Here is a 24,122-nt window from a genome sequence, read left to right on the forward strand (position 1 = left end):
CTTGGATTATAATCAGAGCTGAAAGACGGTGTAAAGCACTGACCAGGTATTTACCTGAACAAAGGTAGTCTTGCTTCTAGAGTGAGTGTACTCTAAAACAGAAGACTGACAAAGAAAAGTAGGAGGGTTTTCTAGGACGTAAGTGACTATCATTCCCTTACAGCACAAATTTGCAGGAGGATCCCAGTATGGCTGTCCAACTCATCCCTGAATCAGCTGTGAGTTTGCTTATGGTAAGTCTCAATGCAGTATGGGATGCTGCTTGTTTCAGATAAATTTTCTCTTGTCATGATTTTTTTTATGTCTTTGACAAAATCATATAGGTAGTTTGTTCCCTTCCCTTTTTGCTATTTTCCCTTCCCTTTTTGCTATTTCTTTGAAATATTCAGAACCCATCCACATCCTAGACCAGAGTGTTTCTATACACCTAACAAACTTTGCACATATCAAGATGTTGCTGACAAATGTTACATGAGTTTGTGAGCAGAAAGTCTTGCGCTTGAATTTGCATTGCCAAATGAAATATTTCTGCAGGGATGAGATTTCAGGGATGATCAAGGTTTGCATTAACAAACACAATTTACATAAAATGAATCAAATCAATTCTATACAGGGAAGGTAAATGTTACGCTGCAGTCTTTACGAGTGGCAGCTTTCTCTAGGACATCAAATGATTAATGTCCCTTCTGTCAAACTGAACAGTATAACAATGGTAGAGTGGCTTAGCAGCATGTTTAGAAGAGATTTGGCTTGGGTCAGTGGCATGATAGCCCTTAATTTAAATGTAAACCCTGTGTGTGAGACACATTTGTATATGGAAACATATTCTGCTTTTTTGAGTGTATTATGTGGGCATTCTGCAATCCCAGGGGGAGTCACGCATCGCCGCTCTACCTGCTATCCCCACCTGTGAAGGCTGTCTGTTGCTATGGCGATAGGCCATGCAGTCCATACTGGGGTGACAGCATTGTTAGGAGAAATGCAGAAGAGAAGTACATAAACATGATGGATAGGTCATTGGTGGAAAGATGAAAAGGTAAAGCATCAGGGAAGAGAGTGCTTTAGAGTCAAGAAAAGTGACAACCTACAAGAGATGCTGTCAGCATTAGGTTGTTTCCCATCAAAACCGGCTGAAGTGGTTTTTGGGTCTTTTTGCAGCTTGGAGATAAATATGTGTTCAACTGATAGACAGTTTGTTTCCCTCTGAGAGCATTATTATTCCTCCACTGTGTATGTTGGCATTAGTATGGAAGCTGTTCCCAAACAAGTCCTCTCGCTGTCATAGTTGACAACTTTCAAATGCATTCCTGCCAAACCTGCTTCACAGCCACTGTTCCAGTCTAGACCCCTGCATTCAGAGCCATTCTGCATTGCACCAGCAGTCAGTAATCAGAGAGGACACCATTTCATCTTCTGGTATTTTCCTTGAGGAAGCTTTTTGATTTTCCTTCTTTGATTTGCATTGAACAGGGATAACATCACTTTCAAAATTTTAGCACTAAGTGATGTGTTTGCATAGTCTGTGGCATTTGCTTTCACACTGACGTGTTAGCCTGAACCCATCTTAATTATTAATGGGGGAGGGGGGTGTTAGCCAAGATTAGCATTGATCATGTTTCCTGCCTCCCTGTGCATTAATATTTCAGGTAAATATGAGATTACTGCACAGCAGCGATTATGGGAGCAGGAAGGTTGGATAGAGTGTTACAGGTAGCAGGATTATTTCTGCAAAAAGCTATTTCAAAAATATATGTTTTCATAAATAAGACCTTTATTCTGCAATATGTACACAGACACTCATTCTATGTACATTGGCATTCTTATACTTAGCTTAGAACCAAATAAAGTAAAAAAAAATAACAATAACATAATGAATAACAATAATAACAGTAAGGTAAAGTAAAGATACTACAGGTCCTTCTCAAAATATTAGCATATTGTGATAAAGTTAATTATTTTCCATAATGTCATGATGAAAATTTAACATTCATATATTTTAGATTCATTGCACACTAACTGAAATATTTCAGGTCTTTTATTGTCTTAATACGGATGATTTTGGCATACAGCTCATGAAAACCCAAAATTCCTATCTCACAAAATTAGCATATTTCATCCGACCAATAAAAGAAAAGTGTTTTTAATACAAAAAACGTCAACCTTCAAATAATCATGTACAGTTATGCACTCAATACTTGGTCGGGAATCCTTTTGCAGAAATGACTGCTTCAATGCGGCGTGGCATGGAGGCAATCAGCCTGTGGCACTGCTGAGGTCTTATGGAGGCCCAGGATGCTTCGATAGCGGCCTTTAGCTCATCCAGAGTGTTGGGTCTTGAGTCTCTCAATGTTCTCTTCACAATATCCCACAGATTCTCTATGGGGTTCAGGTCAGGAGAGTTGGCAGGCCAATTGAGCACAGTGATACCATGGTCAGTAAACCATTTACCAGTGGTTTTGGCACTGTGAGCAGGTGCCAGGTCGTGCTGAAAAATGAAATCTTCATCTCCATAAAGCTTTTCAGCAGATGGAAGCATGAAGTGCTCCAAAATCTCCTGATAGCTACCTGCATTGACCCTGCCCTTGATAAAACACAGTGGACCAACACCAGCAGCTGACACGGCACCCCAGACCATCACTGACTGTGGGTACTTGACACTGGACTTCTGGCATTTTGGCATTTCCTTCTCCCCAGTCTTCCTCCAGACTCTGGCACCTTGATTTCCGAATGACATGCAGAATTTGCTTTCATCCGAAAAAAGTACTTTGGACAACTGAGCAACAGTCCAGTGCTGCTTCTCTGTAGCCCAGGTCAGGCGCTTCTGCCGCTGTTTCTGGTTCAAAAGTGGGTTGACCTGGGGAATGCAGCACCTGTAGCCCATTTCCTGCACACGCCTGTGTACGGTGGCTCTGGATGTTTCTACTCTAGACTCAGTCCACTGCTTCCGCAGGTCCCCCAAGGTCTGGAATCGGCCCTTCTCCACAATCTTCCTCAGGGTCCGGTCACCTCTTCTCGTTGTGCAGCGTTTTCTGCCACACTTTTTCCTTCCCACAGACTTCCCACTGAGGTGCCTCGATACAGCACTCTGGGAACAGCCTATTCGTTCAGAAATTTCTTTCTGTGTCTTACCCTCTTGCTTGAGGGTGTCAATAGTGGCCTTCTGGACAGCAGTCAGGTCGGCAGTCTTACCCATGATTGGGGTTTTGAGTGATGAACCAGGCTGGGAGTTTTAAAGGCCCCAGGAATCTTTTGCAGGTGTTTAGAGTTAACTCGTTGATTCAGATGTTTAGGTTCATAGCTCGTTTAGAGACCCTTTTAATGATATGCTAATTTTGTGAGATAGGAATTTTGGGTTTTCATGAGCTGTATGCCAAAATCATCCGTATTAAGACAATAAAAGACCTGAAATATTTCTGTTAGTGTGCAATGAATCTAAAATATATGAATGTTAAATTTTCATCATGACATTATGGAAAATAATGAACTTTATCACAATATGCTAATATTTTGAGAAGGACCTGTAGTATCTTTACTTTACCTTACTGTTATTATTGTTATTCATTATGTTATTGTTATTTTTTTTTACTTTATTTGGTTCTAAGCTAAGTATAAGAATGCCAATGTACATGGAATGAGTGTCTGTAATGTTTTTCATATTAGTACCCATAGCTTAACCAGTTTTTAATGGGTTATCAAAATTCACATCAGTTTTATGACTAATCAGCACCATTATGTCCATGAACTGAAAATAAAGAAAATGAGAAGGGCCTAAATGGCTAATCTATAGGTCTTTTTTTTTTACTTCCCAGATTCACACAATTTATTTAAAAATAGTTTATTAAAATATATATTCTTTTCTTTTTTTAATAAAATATCTGTTTAAAGATTTAAAATTTGTTTGGTTCACTCTCAGATAGAGGGGAAGGTTATTTTAATGGTCTAATGTGGACTTTTCAATCAAAGAGGAGAAAGAAAATTAATATAATCAAGGGAAGCCCAAAATGTTGAACCAAACAGAATAATTTGTCCAGGTTTTTGTATCAGACCACTAGCCTCCCCTACCTCTGTCTCTCTCAGCTGGAGGGACAGTTGGGTTTTCTGCTCCAACAGCAGTTTTGCCTGAAACTGGTCACTCTAAAAACAGCAGGTTTACTTGTCTTTAAAGGTACCATTTTATAGATTATGGTTTTTCCTACTGGATTCAGAACCAGGTTGTTAATGCAAAAAAAATGTGTGCTTAAAAACCTTTGGCTGTTTAACACATGGATTGCAGATTTAATTTGAAAATGCACAATTTCACAGTGTTTGGTGTAACTAAATAATTTATGCAATAGCAGTTTGCAATTGTTGATCATGCCTCATGACTGGGTTGGGTCTGGCTTCTTTGAATGAGAGTTCAGTCCAGAACAGGACTAGAGGTACTGATCAAATCACATTAATAAAGTTGATTTTGGTTTAAGTACAGCAACAAGTGGCCAAAGCAAAAAGTTTTACATTACCAAATTTGGACTTCCCCTTCAGCAAGTTTGACAAGCATCAGAAATGAATAACAGTAATGATTAATGACCAAAATTTTAAACAGAAAATCCCTAATTTATTTTTTATGTAGCTAATCCAGGTTTTGACATGCATTAGACATCGTATCAAAAACCATGTATCAAATTTAAATTAAAGGATGTCAAAAATAGAAACACACTTGCTTCCAGTGCTCTGCTTTGCCACATATTTCATTAAATGTTATACCTCTTGTCAGCATGATTGTTTTTTACTTTCCACATGCAGGGGCAGCTGATCAATATTTATTTTGCTATCTGTTACACTTGGCTTTGCACCCACCGCTGATAGAAAGCAGAGTAAACTGGAATCCTGACACACACAGGGGCTAAGTGGATTATCTTCATAATGCGGAAGGGTGCCTGCTCTGCACACCAGGAGGGAATTGCTAGCAGCTTCACAAATTATACTTCTCATTCTAATTATTACATGTGACAGATCCTGTGAAATACATGACATCAGTGCTCATATGTATGGCTACAGAGTTGTGAATTGCAGCACGTGTGAGGCCTTTTCTTAGAGTCATAATGATGCTATAGGTGCGTTTATTCTTTATTCGGGTGAAAAGAAAAAAGACGAAGACTTTATGTTGTTGCCATGTCTCTTTGTTGTTTTTCCTCATTCAATTACAACTGAGCATGCAGACCAGATGGCTCAGTTTGATCAAGCAAAGGGATTCAGCACTAATCAAATCACCTCTCTATGATTCGATGGGTGTGTGTACATACGTATGCAGTATGTATTTTATTGTGTGTGTGTGTGTGTGTCTGTGTGAGAGAGAGAAAATGAACAACAAACCCAAATTAGAAGGTCAAAATACTAAAAAACTGGTATGTGTAAGATTGTAATCATTTTTATCATTTTGATCTAATGTCCGCTGTAACAGAGCAGCCTGTGCACAAACAGCGGAGGACTGAGGAACATGGGGGAGGGTTCGCAGAATGAGATCATACTGAGATAATTGATTACTGCCCTGTAACAATGGCAAGGAGAGAAACAGAAAACACTGTATTTATTTGTACATATCATGATATAAATAATATTTGCTACGTTTGGGATGCTCACCTGGAACGAAGTAGTTATCAGTTGTTAGTGCAAAATTGATAATATTTATAAACCCAAAGAAATTGTTCTTTCCTTAATCTAAACCCACAATTCTCAATGAAAAACAGAATCCCAAATAATCTGGTGTAAAAGAAGACTATATATCCTGCATAGACTTCTGCACCTTATGGGTGATTGTTATGAAGCACACGCACAGATGGCATTTCATCATAGCCATTCCGTTAAAAATGGTCCCTCTCACTCTGACGCTTTACTCTTGTGTTTTTGTAACACTGTTGCACATCTCCCCCTCTTCCTCTTTTTGGCAAATTTGTCCAGTGTTCTCTATATAATAAAGTGTTAAAGAAAATCACGTTTTTGTATTTTTTTTTTTTTCTTCCCAAAGCTGCAGTGTGCCTGCAGAACAGTCACGCTTGAGTGATGTTGGGAGCCAGTGTTGCTGATGTCAGCTAAATGAAGCTGTGGAGCAGCTGCAGGGAAAACGAAACACACATTACAAAGAAAAGCAATTGAAACAAGACAGCAGTGGTGGTTTTTGTTGAAATGAAAACAAAAAATCGCAGTTTTGCAAGTGTCCACATTGCTCCATGTAAGTTGTTTTGTTGAGTAAGGGTTAAATGTGTTCTTATCATAGCTTGTTGGAAATCAATGTGTCAAACATTTACAGGATGGCTCTCGACACTCAGACTGAGGCTCATAACAATATCAGGCTTACATTACACATCTATCTTCTCTCCCATGAAAACAAAGTCACAAAAGATTTATTTGCCTACACAAGGGACGAACTGCAGTATACAGCATTAGTAAGGTCGGGAAGCTGTCAGGTCTGTGGTTCACAGCTAGATCACACCTGACTGCCATGGTTTATATGACTACTCACTATTGTTATTGTTACCTTTTTACAGTTTGAAATATTATTACTACACAGAGAGATGTAAAACACTAAGTCCATCTCTTCCTTATAAATTAAAGACTACATTAAAATGTATACTTTGCTCAATTCTCTTCTTTATTTGTTTTCCACCACAATTTCTCATGTTCAAGAAAATGTATTTGTAAAAGCAATAATCTGGGACATTGAAAAGAGGCAGATTTTTTAGCAACACCATAAATTTGAATCAGTTGTTTTTTTAACTGTGAATTTATTTTCTGATGACTTGTCAGCAACTGTCGGATTCCAAAGAATCATTTATACTGGCAGGAAGTTAAACATAGTAATCTTGGTTTGATCAGAGATAAAATGTGTCATATTTCAAAAGAGTCGACTGGCCTCATCAGGAACAGAATTTGGGGTGGTATAAAGTCTTCTCATGTATGACATTAAAATAAATAATATTAAGATTTGAGCTATTTTATAGTCATTTATCTCCATATTTTACTACCAAGAGAAGAAAACTGATGCATTGGTAGTAAAGCACATGGTTACAAAATGATTAATTTACAGATAAGAGGATGTAGGTTGGGATGAAATGACAACACATGGATATGAAACAGAGGTTCAAAGTGGTCTTTCTTGAGTCTGAGAACTTAAAAAATGTAAATCCCTGTTGAATTGCTTGTTTGAATGTTTGATTTATCTTCCTCTATTTTTATTTATTTTTTAAAATACTTAATCAGCTATTCTTAGTTAATAACCCGGTCACTGTATGTTACTGAAATGGCACAGTTTAAAATAAGAAGGCATTGCACTAATAGAAGCCGACAAAATGTTGATTTTACTTGAATTTACTTTAAATGGTATAAATATTAAATAAGGTTTATTTCCTTGACATAATGAGTTTTTTTAAGGGCTTAATTTAAAAGCCAATCACTGAATCTAAAAGTCATGTCAACAGCACTGATCTGATATTGATTAGACCTTTATTTTTCAACTGATGGGCTTTGAAAGATGTCCATGTCAATTGATCGTCTAACATCAAAGAACCAAAATTAAGAAATTCTTCTTTAGGCTGGGTTTGGTTATAATCTTTGCCAGATAATGACAATTGTTTTCTCTTGTTTCTGTTTTTTTTCTTTTGTTTCACAAAAACTCCAATATAAGACTTGAATAAAGGAGCAAGAGCAAGCAAAAGGAATATTTTAGCTTTAATATCTCATGAGGCATTATGAATAAATGTTAGGCTGAGTATGTCTGTGTTGAGACTAAATGTTGCCCTAAAAGTTTCTGTTTATACTGCAGTCTGTGTAAGGACTATTGATTTGCTGCAGAGGTGAAGGCAATTCAGTCCTAATTGACTTCATTAGAGCTCGTTTGGGCTTAGCTATGCTCTTTTGTGTGCAAAGAAGGTCTCAGGTGTGACTGTGTGAAGTGTTTGCCATGTGTCCTTGCCTGAATGTTAATCTGGAATGCAGTCTTGCTATGAGGTGTGACAGCATTTCTTCTGGGTTTAATGACAAAAAGAGTGTGTGAAAGGTTGTCAGCTGTGCTAATTGTGTGACCCAAAGAGAAGGGTCAATGGAAACAGCATTACTATAAGCATGTGCACCCTAGCTGTTTTTCAGTCTAAGATATAAATAATTAATTCATCTTTATCAGCATAACATGGAAGCAATCCTTTTTTTTTTTTCCTACAGTTATTTAACTCCAAATTTATCTTAAGACTTTTTGCACCAGCTTTGAGAGATATTTCAGATAGTCACTTTCACTGAAGAAGTCTCATGGCATTTATCTGATGCCTGTCCCGTGAAAGTCAAGCTACCGTAAAAATAAAAATAAAAGAGACTTTTCTGTTTGTGGTTGGAGAGAAAGAAACACACAGTTCTCTCATAGGGTTTAAGTTTAGGCAATTAGGCTAGTGCTGACAGTAAGCCACAGGGTATGACATGCTCCCAGTACAAAAGGTAAAATATTCAGTGTAGGATTAGGTATTTTTGATTTCTTGGCTTATCCGCTGCATGCTAGTGTTAATAAACTGAATGCATAAATAATTTACAAGCCAATGGCAGTGTCACTTTAGCAAGAAGCCACCTGTCTTGTGTGCCAGTACGCAGGTTTACAGGAGGGGTGGGAGGGAGAAACAAGAGGCGGGCACAGAGCAGTGGAGGCACCAGGCGGTCTGATTGGCTCACCATCTGTCTCTGCGATGGAGCAGATGTCTGAGTAGAAAGACCAATATCTGTTTGCTTCCAAGTTCACTCTATAGCCTGTCTCTGTTGCTGTGAATGTGTCTGCAGCAGCGTTTGTGCATCTGACATTTCACACTCTGGCTGACAGAGGTCCCAGTGGGGCTGATTTTCCTCCATATGGACTCAGAAACCACCGAACAGGTCCTTGATGTAATGACAAGCTGTCTTGTTAACAGCTCTTAACAAGATAGGCATGGAAGGAAAAAGAAACTGACCAGAGAATGACTTTATACATCAAACGTACAAGGTTATTGAATTAAATTTTCAACAAGCTCAAACGCAAGATATTAAGATTCAGTCACTTAATTTAAAAAAACTGAAATTCAGTCTCACAACCTTCCACTTCCACCATTTTTTGGCTTTGTTTACTGCTAAAAGACTTTTTTTCAGTGTAAAATAAAACACATAACCTGCTCTTTCTAATTTGACATTTAATCAGACTCAGTTTTTATTGTTTTAGGTCAGTTAGATTTATAACGAGATATATTTTTTAGGTTAATGTGTCTTTATCCTTCTTCAAATTTAGAAGTTTACAAACATTTCTTTAGTATTTGGTAGAATTGTCCTTTCAGCCGTATGACTTATTTTGTATGTCCTTTCACAAGTCTTTCAAAATAGTTTCACACACATTCATCTCTGAGACACAGAACTTGGTATGATGATTGGACCTTCATGGTGTTTATAGTTGCAAACAATTGTTTGAACTTCACACTTAAGGATGAACCAGACTTGTCTGATTTCTTTAAATTTTTTCATTATGTCAATAAACTGTGTCAATAAACTGTGATCAAGTGTTTGATACGTTGTTTTAAAACGGACCCACAGGTTCGTGCATGTCTCAGCTTAAAGTGGACAATGTTTGATATACATGTTTAATTTTGCTTTCCTAAAAACAAGCATTCTGTGCACAAAAGCAAGCAAAATAATAAATGCAAAGAATTTATAACAAAAAATGCTATTGTTTTAGGTACTTTAACAAGGCTAGAAGTGTATAACACTTTTCCCACATTAGGTCTCATTTTAAATTAAAATTAGAACTGCAAACAGAGACAAATTTCAGTGTGTAAGCCTCTCACCATCACATAAATAATGGTGTCCTTGATTACCTTGGCAACAGCCCTACTTAAGCAAAGCTTTAGCTATAGATGAATATGAAAGAGGTTTATATACACTCACTATAGACATGAAAGTCATTTTAATTTGGGGGTTTTAATGATTTGAACCATTCCTATTTTAGGATGTATCATTATAAAACAAACAACTACAATCATTTTTAAAACAAGTTCAAAATTCTATATAAAATTGGGCAGCCCCTAACTGCAGTTTGACAATGATAAAAATTTGGCCTGCCAGCACAAGCAGTTGATGAAGATATAGACTCTTTTTACTAACAAATTAAAATCGTAGAACAATAAATATCAGGTACAACAAAGTTTTTACTTTTTGTCTATTACATTTTTTTTTTCTTTTTAATCACATAGTAAATAGGAACAAATATTTTAGTGATCTTTGCTCAATAGCAGACTTGTGTAAATCTAGATTTGCTAAAGGTGTCAAGTGTTTTCAAAAGAAATATTGACTCAAATCCCATTCTTGTTGCTGAGAATGTACAAAAAAAATTCTAAGGCAACAAAATAGAAAGCAGTTGACACCCCAAAAATTAGCTAATTGGATGCCATTCTATTGACAAGGCAAACTTGCAAAATCCTGTTTATACTTTGGATCTCCAATTATTAACACATTGTCTTCCTACAAAAATCTGAATATTGCATCATTTTAATTAGTATTACATGCTTAGTGTATTGATTTTCCTGTGGAAAGCTGCACTTTTCGCTCTAAAGGTATTGCTTTTGGAGCAGGGGCTTGAGTCAGTGTTAATGATAAATTTGCTTCACTGTGGACAAAGACACTTGTGTTCCAGCAACTTCAAGCTCATGGCAGGCGTGAGTTGTTCTTTACCATTATAACCAGTTTCCTTTCATCTGAGGGAGACAGTTTGGGCCAGATTGTTTAAGGAAAAAATAAACATAAATACACATTAAAACTGGTTTTAGAATGGAGAAATGCATAGATTTTAAGCTTCTGCAATGGCCCCAATTCAAGTTCAAACCTATTGAAACTGTATAGACTATGCTTAGATGCTAGGTCCATAACAGGAAACGTTCTTGTAAACATTGCAGTCAAATATCCAGTCAGATTTATGCCTGAACCTTGCTGATGACTAAAATAAATATGTGGTTTCTCTGTAACTTAAGAGACATTTATCAAAATATTATGGGGTTTTGGCATTCAAACCTGTGCGGACTAAATAAATACAAACTTGTGTAGCAATTTCTCTTTTTAAAAATCATTGAATGTGTTTGTTGTAACATCAGTTTGACCTGGAAAAGGCACAGAACAAATTTATAATTTCATGCTGACAATGAGGGTTTTCCATGACCTGCTCTTTATAAGTCTTTTTGTGCAAAGTAGTAGACTAGTTTTCTGTAATATTTAAATTCTTTATTTACAATTTATTCTAGCCTTGTTATTATAACAGCACCTACACTCATTTAAACAGAGTACCATGTTGTCTGCAGATAATCATCATAATTTCCCTCTGATGCTTTGTTGGTCATAAATATTAACAAGTATAGATCATTTTTCAGAACTTTTCAAAGTCCACTTACCAACTGAAACTGCTATTAATACATACGAGTACTTATGATAATTTGAAATAATTAAATTAAGATTATTTCTATAAAGTATGTTCATAATGGAAGCAGAAGGCAAGCAAACAAGTCTTAATTACATACAGCTATTCACAGACATTTTCTTTATTGCCTCAGCCTAAAATGTAAAAGACTAACATGAATACATAAATTAAATTGTCTTAGTGAAAACAACGTTTAATCAGAGTAAAAACATAATCTTCCTTGATATAATTTTTTTTTATTTTGATGATTGAGTAAATATTAGTTGGGTAAATAATAAGACACAGTTACAATCTGACACCAACTGAATGATGGTACAATGGAAACCTTTTCTGAAGCAGTTTTTAATTTTTCAAATAATACAAATTAGTTCATCTGTGCATCATAGTTTAAATTCAAAGGTTTAAGATTTTCAGTCACATTCCCTAGATGTCCCAATTTCTTGCAAAAGAAACATTGCAAAAAAGCTGGTCTTTAATAAATGCTATTTAATTCAGCATGTTTCACAAGCTTTTGATGGCTGAACTTTGAATAAGAATAATGTTTTTCTGTGTATTTAAAGATAAAACATAAATTAAATTAAATATGCATCCACCACACACCATATAAAAGCAATTTACTACACAGGAGAACCGATAACAGGACAGTGAAATAAAGACAGGAAGGAGAGATGTAGGTAATATTTTTTGTTTCGTTTTCTTGTGTACCACTAGAGGGCAGTAAAGGTTGCTGAAGTTTTCTACTCCATGAGAAGTGATACCTGTTTTGGCTTTTTGGGACGCAGCTGCATCCCAACTTATGTCGAGGTTCGTCACATCCCCGAAGGCACATCAGAGTATAGAATGATTTACTCAGATGGTTTTATTATAACTTTAAAAAGTACAAACCTTGCAGTGAGCAGATCATAGAGGTGAAGGAGCTGTAAATGGCGTGCACATGATTCTGTATAGATTTATACACGCACATCATTCCAAATGCAAGCTAAGGAGCTGAGAGCAGCTGAGGGATTTAGTCTGTTTCCATTTATGTACTGTATACCAAGAAACCCTATAGAATGATTTATTGATATTGTTATTTCAGTAACATTAATTTTCCATTTAATGTTTATTTTATTACAGCAGAGCTACCATGTCACATTTGTTAAATATCTATAACAGAAGCCAAGTTGATGTTTTTTTTTCTCATGAGAAGTCACTTTTCTGTGTTTTGGTTTAATGGATCTCCCACTGGCATGCTTAAAATGCCACCACTCACATTAAAATCTAGAATAATATGTGCTATTAAGAATAATCGGTTCTTAACTTTTACATTTATAGATCTGTTTTAATAACAGCTGATGAAGGAGAAAAGAGCACATTTATAATAATAAAATATAGTTTAGGTTGGTAAAAAGAGGCACAGTTTTTGGTAAAATCGGACACTGCTCAAAAGAAAAATTAATGATGAAGAAAAGATGCTCTGCATTCTCAAATATAAAAACTTGAAGTAGTTATTATCGGTCTGCAGCAAATTAGTACATTAGAGGTATTGTATTTCTTCATCAATTGATTGAATTCTATATAACTGAATATAAATTGGACCTGTTTGTCAAGTAAAGCGTTTTGAGATAACATTTGTTATCTGTCTGTCTAAATAAACTGCACTGAATCGAATTGTACCTAACATTCATGGTTGTATTTATGCTTATGATTTAGACACCCCAAAACCCATAGATGTCTTTCTGTTGTTGTTTCACAAAGCCCAGCTTAAACTTCATTATTTGTCCTTTTATCTGATTCCATGAAAGTACAAGAACAGTAATGGTTGAAGAAATTTTATTTAATTAAAAAGGTGAGAGCTGTATCATTAACTTAGTATCATTTATATAGTGTATCTGCAACAATGCCTGCCAGATGTTGGAATCAAGAATTTGGTTATACTGTCAACAAAAATCCAGATATGAAATTATTTTGACTAATAAAAAGACGGATTTTCCCAAATATATTGAGAGAAAAGGCTAATCTGGTTTGTCCGCTTTCCACTTCGCCAGCAATCATTTTATTTTATTATTCATGACCACTTTAGATAAAGCAGATATTGACTTTTTCTGACTGTTTAATGAACAATTCCTCTCCCAGATTCTGTTTTGATGGCAACTTCTCATCACACTGTGGTAACGGTTTAATTAACATTCAAGCTTTATTTTATACACTTTCTGAGGTCTGACAGTAGAGGGCAGTGTGTGAATGAAGGTCGAAGAAGATTTTGTGCCATGACTTGCTTTCGTGAACCTGTGAACGTGAGGTTAGTGTGGGTCAGAAATAGGTCGGATTTCTGTGGTTGTAGCTACATGCCTACGTGCAAAACCAATATGCAAAGCTTACAAATCTGAAAAACAGGAAATGGCTCTTCTCCACTCACAGTTATTGACACATGATAATATTAGAAATCAGAATAAAAGGTGTGCAGATTTCATTGATGTTGGCTGCATTAAAATTTACACGCAGCTGTTTAAACACATTAAAAGACTCTCATCCACGCTGTCACTTTCTATGTGCGTCTCACTCTCTCTCTGCAAGGCTCTCAATGCGCTGCCTGCAGAGAATGCTGGTTGCCCCCGACAACAGTTGCTAGGAAACCATTGTGGAATGACATCATTGCATCGAGCAATGAATAAAACCAATCCCGCTTTTCATATTAATGTTTTTAAATAAGAGAAAACATTTCTTCAACACTGATATCACTGGGTCAGTGGATCCAGATGTGGTGGGTATCGAGTGGTGGGTGGTTTGTTGCAGAAGATTCGAGGTTGCTATGAGATAAGATTTTTGTTGCATCTTGTATAAAAGAAGCTTTTTTTAAACTTACAGAAGTACATAGAATGCTGTTTTCTTTCTTTCTTTCTGCCACGGTGTCTTCTTTTTGGCCACTGTCCCAAAATATCACATGTCCTCCTACAGAGCCCTGCTCACATTATGCACTCTCATCCATCTTTTTTTCCTTCTTAATTCACTACCTTTCTGCAGTTGAGAGATAAGATGTTCCTTTCTCTGAGCTGTGGTGAGATGTGAGAAAAGTAGGGGCTTTCCCTTTACGTTTTTAGGACTGCAAACAGTAATGAAGACCAACCACACACTGCAAATGTATATATCCATGTACATAATGGTGCAAGATATTTCTTACGCTCTGCACGTCTAAGTGTGCATAGTGCCATATAAGTGTGTGAAGCATGTTTCCTGGAATTGCCATTTAATGAACCTTTAGATGAAATGTCAAATAAATGCCCTGAGGCAACAATCAGAGCGGCTCTCAGAAACCTGGACCTCTTGGCTCTGGAAAAGGGTTGAGGTAGTTTCACACTCCAATATATCCAACACTTTCAATCTCTGACAAGGAACAATTTTGCTGAAATTTGTTGAAAGCTCCTGCAGCAGAAACAGTTTGGGAGATTTTCTAACATACAGAGCATTAGTACTCATACTGTTTGAATTTGTTCAGATTTTCTTATGTTACATCCACAAATATCACTGTTTATTAGTGTGATTTTATTTGATATTATTCATCATTCTGTTAGTTTGCTTACGTTTTATGTATAAGGAGGTGACATTTACTCAAGAATGAAACTAAATTAAATTCAGCCTTTGCTGCACAGTTAACAGTTAACCTTTTTATTTGAAACAACTTTAACTGGATTTCTTTTAGGACAGAGTTTTAAAAACCAGATATGATAAATAGGATGTGCATTGTATGCAAACACTGGCAACTTTTAAAACCCAACTAAAACTAGTTCTGATTGGATTTTTATTAGCTGACTGCTGTTCCGCAAAAGCTTTTATTCGGTTTTCGTCTTGCTTTTATCTGGAAAAATAGGATCATTGGTAAAAACTATGATGAAACTTTTTGGTCAACAAAATAAAAAATTTTCCGACCAGACCTGCCTATAAGCATGACGTATCAAGCATAATTTTGAGAGAGAGGAGAAGCTTTTATGAAATATTTCCTAAAAATAAATAGATATCCCCCACCCCAACCCCTTAAAAAATACCAGGATGATGTTGATGTATTCAGAAAAATAAAAAAATTAAAGTTTGGATTATTAATTCATCAACACAGATTTTTCTTAGTGTTAAAGGATCATGTTCTAACACCCCAAATCAGCCTTTGTACATTAATACTTGAAAATGTGAATATAAAAACTGTTATGTTGTTTTAAATCTTCTATCTATCTTTTCTTTTTACTTAAATTCCCAGTTCCACCAAAACATCCCAGCACAATCAGAAGTTGTTGTTATGTGTCAAAACATGATTATTAGAGAAATGATCTGGTGACCCCAAAATCTAAAGTGATGCTATCTATCTTAATAGGGAGCAGATAACAAAAAATTAACTGTTAGTGGGACAATAAATAATACATTAACACTTCAAGTTGAAACGTGTAGAGGGAAAGAACTGCTAGCATCTCTTTTCTTGCTATGATGCTGTTTAATTGATAATAGCTGCAATTAATTCCACTGTTTCCCTATTGTGTTACAGTGTTTTCAGTCGCAGCTAATTACTTCAGCCCACTGGATGTCTGCTTTTTACAGAGTAATTGCAGCTCTCTGCTGAAAAAAAACAAAACATGAAGAAAATTGCAAACCATTCCACAATTGTCTTATATATTTTGTCTTTGTGAATGTTGCTTGAGTGAGAACATTTGGAATCTGCTAAACAAAACTGTATCAAAAACATAAAAAATAAGAAGATGAAAGCTAGCAGGATACATCAGCAAACTCACTGAACCAGGTTGTATTTGTTCACATCTGTATGATTGAAAAGTCACGAGGGATTAATTTTGGGGTCCAGCTAGGGTGTCAGAGATGTGAGTGAAGGGGAGAAAAGGATGTTGTAGGGGGATGGGGACAAAAGGGGGCTGGGATGGGTTTAAGGATATTGTACACTACAGTATTATGTGCACTGCCCTGTGCAGTATTGTCCTGTGATTGTGTTGTTTATCACCCCTACATCCCAACCACCCATTCTCTTCTTTATGGAGGTGTGGGTTTATTAGTAACTGGGAATGGTTGGGGGTTGACACATGCTGCGCATGTGTGTGTGTTTGTGTGTGAATGTAGGGTTTGCTGACAGGTTCGCTGTCAGCAGGAATGTGCGATGGTGATATATGGGGCTGTATGTCACTGTGGCTTGTCAGACATGCACATCCAGCCTGGTGAAAAATAATAAAAAATAAAAAAAATCTCCACATGGCCTCAGCCTAAAAAAATATTTGAAGTTGGGCTCAAATACAAGAAACCTTCCTTCAAAAACAGGCAAGATAAAGTAAAATATAAGATATTGTCTATTGTATTACAAACAGAGACTACTAGAATAGAAATGTGAACAAATAATTATTTGTTAACTACAGAGCTCCAACAATATTTATAAGTATTATATGTAGAAAAACTGCTTTGGGTCTAATGACACCTCTGAGCTTGGAGGTCCACTGCTTCAGTTGCCTTCTCATACAGACCTCAGTGACATTTCTTCAGTTCTAGCATCATCAATATGTGTATTTAAGAGGATTAGAGGTTTAGTTAATGCATGTGTGTGTGTGTGTGCGTGTGTGTGTGTGTGTGTGTGTGTGTGTGTGTGTGTGTGTGTGTGTGTGTGTGTGTGTGTGTGTGTGTGTGTGTGTGTGTGTGTGTGCGTGTGTGTGTGTGTGTGTGTGTTTCCATATTGTCTAAAGATGATGTAAGGTAATTGCCAGACAGGAAGTTAAGCACTGTTGTCCAGGAGAAATCTCAGGTTGATCTTACAGGGCACCACTTTACAAACTTCACCTTTTCAATTGTGTTTTGGCTCATAGCTTGTGATGGTTATATTCAAAAAAGGGATGAGGTTGCATTTTAAACACCAAACTGCTTGATACAGAGTCCAACCAAACACAACAGAAATGAGAGCAAACTCCCCAATTCCAATGTGTTCATAAAGTTAAGATTTGTATGGTTTATCCAGTGAGAAGATGGAAGTCAGGACACCAATTGTCTAAAATGGAGAAGCCTGGAGACTCAACAAACCAGGACCCTACGATGGGATTGCAAAGCTTTCTGTCACAAGCCATGTCTGCTTGTAATTCACAACATTATCAGTCTGTGTCCTACACTGTTGTTCATTTGGCTCAGACACAGAGAAAAAAAACTTGAGGCGTAATTTAATTATTGTGGCTAAACATACAAAAGGAACATTTGGAGAGAGTAGTGATGGATTTAACTTGATCTAACCCTTATCCTCTCAAGCAACAGTTGCTGATGCCTCTGTGGCCTGGTTGTTACTTCAACGGAGCTCACTTGTGTTTCCTGAAAAGATCATCTTTGTAGCAAATATACTCACCACAGTCTTGTTCTGTGTTGACAGTAATTTAACATTATTCTGTCAAAAAAGGTCCTGTTCTGTGACCCCTGATAGTATACTACGGACCCAGATTACAAATTATCACCCAGATATGGTACTCACTTATAAAATGCGTGACTATAAGTGCTCTTACATGTTTTTATTTTAAAAAGCCAGGAAAATCCAGATGATGAAATGCCATTGTTTTTAAAAAAATAATCACGATCCTTCTCTCTTTTCTCTACAGAAGTGTGCATATTAAAGCTGCAGTGGTTCTGTCACCTGCTGCTTGAGTGTTATTGATCAAGTCCACACTTTGTTGTGCTAAAATGTCCATGGTCTCTCAGCTGGGCAGGGATCAATGTTGAAATGTGACAGAAGGTTCCAGTCTATCTACGTGTCGATCGCTGCAATGGTCATTCAACAGTGTGACGGTCATAATACGCTTAGAATGTGATGGCAAGAATCACTGTGTTAGATGCGGGGGGGGGGGGGGGTAACAAAAACCTTAACACAGCTAACCATCTATTGAAAAGAGTGTTTAGTTGTGATTAAAATTAAATGTTTTAATGCCTATGCATTTAGAACATGCTTGGATTGCTGTTTGCATTTGTAAGGTAAACATATTTTAAATTACATTCACAGAGTGATTTCTTTTAGTTGTGTTGCCAAATCATGAACACTACATCTTTACTACATACTGATGGCTTAATAAAAAGAAACACTCACCTGCATGTTCAGTCTGTTCATAATCTTGTCTTCTAACTATAGATGATCATAAAAGTGATGTATTAATATAAAAAAAAAGTCAAAATATTCATTAACTTATTAATGAGCTGAACTATTTACATAGTTCAATTTGAAGGTTATTTTTGTATATGTATATGTATGTGCAGCACAAGGCATGGAAAGGACATCCCCAGCGGTATAGTCAGTCATCATTAATTTAGGTAATTTAACGCTTTTTTGGTCCTATCTGGGTCAATGTAGAGAGATCATACTAAAAATAATTGAGAGAGAAAAAAAAACAGCAAGAGAGCGAGTGCTTCACTTGGAGCCATGCAGTTGAGGCAGAAAGGCTTGTCAAAGTCTGCAGGCGGCCACCTGAACCACAGTGTGTCATTTCACTTCACACTTAGATCCAACAGCTGTGGCAGGGAAATGCCGTGGGTGGAGGTATGCTCAGATTTTATTATTTATTTTAGTTTTTTTTAGAGCTCTCATAGCTTCCTTTTGCTGTCGCCCTTATGGACATAGTTCTCATGGCAACAATGTAATACAGAGGAGAGAATTATCTGTGTTTTTTATCTATCTAAAGGGGAGAAAATCTTTTAGTTTGCGAAAAGCAAAGCGCTGAAAATACTGGGCCGCTCTTTACAGCAAGTCTTTCTTTGATGAACAAGAGAAAAAAGAAAAGCATATTTTTTGGGGGCTTAAGGGAAGATGATGAAATCAAGAAACAATTAAAATTGTGTGTTTTCCACCAATCCATGCTGTTTGTTTGTTTGTTTGTTTTGCTTTAATATAGGACGTAGCAATATAAAAACACTTTAACGTTTATATGAAGTGTGATTAGACCTGGAATAATATGATTATTTTCTCTCATCTAGCCAGTGTCCGTTTTAAATAGCGGGCATCATGTTGTGAACACACAATACAGAGTTTTTTTCAAAACACTGGAACTAAAATGTGCAGTGCAATCTAAAAATATGCCAGGTGTTTGAAAACACAGACTGTTGTTTAAATCAACATTTATAAATCAGGCTGGTGGGGCTGATTAAAGTTACCTTGATGTCATGTGAGGATCACAATGCATCCTGAAGCCTTCTGCCATTTTGGTGGAGGTGCAAGCAACTGTTAACAAAACTGCATTATTGTGGAATAGGGTTTAGACTTTAGTTGTTAAGTGAAAGAAAATGTTTTAAATTAAAAGGAACATAATAAAATGCTGGTGCAAGCACAACTCTTTATTTCATTACGGTACCAGAAGGAAAAGGCAAACTTTCCTTCTGGTTAGACCACTTAGACAAAATCACTTTGTTGTATGATCTTTAAAGCTGTGTGTTTGTCGCATAATTTTGCCAAGATACTCCAACACAGCACCATGTCCAGGCCAATTTATTGAATGATTATTGATTAGAGCATTGATTTTTTTTTAGTTTGTTTAGCTGAAACAAAGAAAATGACTGATCAACTACATTGTTCTGCCATGTAAATGCACCTGCAAAACTAAACACTCTTCGACATACAATTAACTAAATGAATGTTTTAATCTATTAATACAGTAATTCCTGAACTTTTTAGCTTCCAACCAACACAATAACAGTGGAGGAGACTCATGACCCCATCTTTTGGTTGAGTATAAAACTAGGTCAGTTAACAAATCTAATAACCACAAAAACAGAATTGACAGTTATTATGTATTGCTTTTATCTACTTGCAGGTCCTATTTTCTATATCTTATAACAAGGCATGAACCTGTTTCTGGTATTTTGTTACACAGCATTTTATGTTACAGTTTTAAGACTGTTAAAATTATTCCGTTTGTAGGGTTTTTAACCATTAAAAAATGTGCTGCAGTGGCCACCATTTTCTCCAGTGGTATATTGAGGATAGTATAATGCAGCACAGCTCCTCCCCCATCCTGTTGGTTTATAATAATATTAATACATTTTATTTAAAAGCACTATTCAAAACACTCAAGGACACTGTACAAGACAAATAAAATCAGTGAACAAAGTACAACAAAACAGCAAAAGACCTGCAACTTAACATAAATAAGACATTGCAGGGAATATGCAGATTTAAAAAGGTGAGTTTTGAGATGGATTTTAATATGAGGAAGGGAGTCAATATTATGGATATCGGGTGGCAGCTGATTCCAGAGCTGGGGGGCAGAGTAAGAGAAAGCTCTGCTCCCCATTGTGCTGATCCGGACAGAGGGAACAGAGAGGTGGAAGACCTGAGGGAGCAGGAGGGCGTGTGAATACAGAAGAGCTGAAAGATGTAAGGTGGGGCAAGGTTGGAGATGGGCTTGAATGTAATGAAGAGTAGCTTGAATTTAATTCTGGAGTTGATGCTGAGCCAGTGTAGCTGTTATAATATGGGAGTGATGTGGTGGAAAAAGGGGGTTTGGGTGATGATACAGGTGTTCTGAACCATTTGAGGTTTGCACTGGCAGATAGAAGACTGAAAGAAAGTGGTGCCACTCGTTGCTGTTCTTATGGTAAAATTGTTTTAAAACTACCGTTGGTAAGCCATTTTTATATTAAAATTGTTAGATAATGATTTTACGTTTTTGTTTAAAATATTTGTATAAATGCAGTGAGATATGTACCATCTACTTGCAATTAAGTTTTTAACCCACTCAAGACTGTGGAAATGGTGGTAGACTTTCGGAGAACACCACCCCCATACACCCCCCTCACCATCCTCAACAACACTGTATCGGCCGTGGACCACTTCAGGTTCTTAGGAACCACCATCTCTGAGGACCTGAGATGGTCTTCACACATAGACACTGTTCGAAAGAAGGCCCAGCAGAGACTGTTCTTCCTGAGGCAACTCAAGAAGTTCAACCTTCCACGGGAGCTGTTGGTCATCTTCTACACTGCCATCATTCAGTCTGTCCTGTCTTCATCCATCTCAGTGTGGTTTGGCTCATCCACAAAACAGGACAGGTCCAGACTGCAACAAATAATCAGGAATGCAGAGAGAATAATCAGGGCTGACCTTCCCTCCATCCAAGACTTATACAGGTCTAGGGTCAAGAAAAGAGCTGCCAAAATCTCTGCAGACCCCACACGCCCTGCACATAAACTGTTTAGAGTTTTACCTTCAGGCCGCCGCTACAGAGCACTGTTCACTAAAACCAGCCACCACAGAGACAGTTTCTTCCCCCAGGCTGTTTCTCTGATGAATATTCAATAGAGTACAGAACAACAGCATACAGATGTTGCAAATGCACCTTTTCTATTAGATATGTGTATATTGTACATTGTAAATTGTAAATTTGTATGTTCTGTAATGCAAAAACAGAACAAAAGAGCAAAGTGTACCGGAGGAAAATTCCTTGTTTCCATGTACGAACTTGGCAATAAAGCTGATTCTGATTCTGATTCTGATTCTGATTAACAAGGATTAAGGGATATATACTGACTCCAGCATATTCTGGGTTAGCTCTGAAGCCTCCTAAAGGTAGAATTGCCTGGAAAACAGTGGGAGGCACGTAGAAGGCATCCTGATCAGATGCCCGTTTCACCTTTTTTTTTTACACTAGAAGTGCGTTAGAGGGGAAACCCTATATGTGTTTGAGCAGGTTTGGGAAGCAACAAAACAAGGTCTAAATGTTTGATTTGGTGACTCATGCCTTGTCTTTTATGAGATTAGAGGTTGATCAGGTTGCTAGGCGATCAAAAGCCACTATTGTCTAGAGGGACAATGGTGGACCGAAAAGTGCCCTCTCTTCTTTTCTATTTGTTTTTCTTGCTTTCTATCTCCTTCTCTTTCAAAAACACACAGGCGCTATAAAGGTATTTTCTATCTCACCTCCCACGTTGGGCAGAAACCAGGAGTAGACAGTCTACGAGAAGGATTCAAAGAGAGGCTGAGTGGGTAAAGGGACAGAAGAAGGAGGAAGGGGAGAGAGAACCAGCAGATGGAGGTCACTACAACAACAAAAAAAGACCTGCAATCATTTGACACACTGAAGGGAACAAATGTAGCTGGAAGCACTGAGAGAGTGTGTGAGGCAGGGGGAGAGAGATAAGCTAAAGGATGTAGGGAGGAAAGCAGAGAAGGGAAAGACCCTTTACGAACATTGCACATTAACGGCACAGTGGTTTGCAGGGGAAGATCACACATCTGCTGACAGGTTGGAGAAAGAAGGAGAAGCACCAGGAGTTTCTCACTGCCCTCTTGCCTCCTGCTTCACGCCGTCTGTGTGTATGTGTGTGTGTGTGTGTGTGTGTGTGTGTGTGTGTGTGTGTGTGTGTGTATGTGTGTGTGTGTGTGTGTGTGTGTGTGTGTGTGTGTGTGTGTGTGTGTGTGTGTGTGTGTGTGTGTGTGTGTGGGTGCATATATGCCTGCACACTCTCCCACAATGTACACAGATTCTCTCTGTGTGCCTGTCAGTGTGCTGGGCTCTCTCTGGGTGGGTAGAGAGCTGTAGCTAAAGAAGAGATGCTCGCTCTGAGGATGAGACAGCGTTTCTAACAGGATCTATTTGCGGATTGGGATAATACACCGACACAGTTGAGGGGGCCTCGCAAGCCCACCGGAACCAACCGAATCAGCTATGGAGGGACTGCTGTCTCCAATGAGGACGAGGGTGAGTTACCATTGGGATTTCAGAAAATGGCAACTGCTGTTTATCCATAAAAAATCATCATCAGAAAGACAACTGTTAGACAGCATGTCTGGCGAAATTGCTGGACTGCTGAAGAAAACCAGTCTGTGCAAAAGGTAAAACATTTCCAGTGTGTAGGAGATAGATATCCAAAATGCAGTTTACAAGTAGTAAGTGATCGCATGTTTGTGTGTGTGGGGGCATAGATTAATGAGACACTGCTCTGAAAGAATGACTCAGTGTTTCAAAGTGGTGCCCATCTCCAGTCAGCACAAACTGCTGGCTTTTGGATTTAGGCTAGTGACAAAAAGGAGTGGAGACAAGGGTGCAAGGAAGGAACTGGCTGCTGATTGTGTGGTGAATTGAACGAATTTCTGAAAGTGGGGATTCAATATTGTTCTTGTACAACATGACCTGCTCTAGATTAGTGACTAGCATCCAAAATGGTGTGAGTAAGTTGGATGCTGTGGTTATTGTCAGGAGCTCACAAATAACGGTAGCTAAAAAAGTTTCCTTTGATCTGTTCCAATCGGCGATCAGCAGATCAAATACTGAAATATCAGATTATTTTCCCCACTTTTCATGAAATGTATGAAAGCTACAAACTCCCATCAGTTTAAATGGATCTACAACAGCGTGCACTTTTATGAGTTATAAATATCCAAAAAGGTTTGAGACTTGGTTTGATGCATAAATGGAGAGACTAGTAATTTCTTCACTTTATGTAAGGTTCAACACTACTGCCTCTATCAAAGAGGCTGCAGTACATTTTTTTTTTCAGTCCTTTTACATTTTAGTCCCAAGAAAATAACTCTAAATTGGTAAAAACTGGAATTTTCAGGGCAGACCTCAAAGAAAATTGGAAATCACTATAAGCCAGGATACACCTTTGGAGGTGTATATCTATAAATAAATGCATGTTTGGCAGTATACCAACCTTGAGTTATACAGCACATTTATCTTCAGGCACTGGCATTCAGTTGATATGC

This window comes from Girardinichthys multiradiatus, chromosome 2 (assembly GCF_021462225.1).
Source record: "Girardinichthys multiradiatus isolate DD_20200921_A chromosome 2, DD_fGirMul_XY1, whole genome shotgun sequence".
Lineage (NCBI taxonomy): Eukaryota > Metazoa > Chordata > Actinopteri > Cyprinodontiformes > Goodeidae > Girardinichthys > Girardinichthys multiradiatus.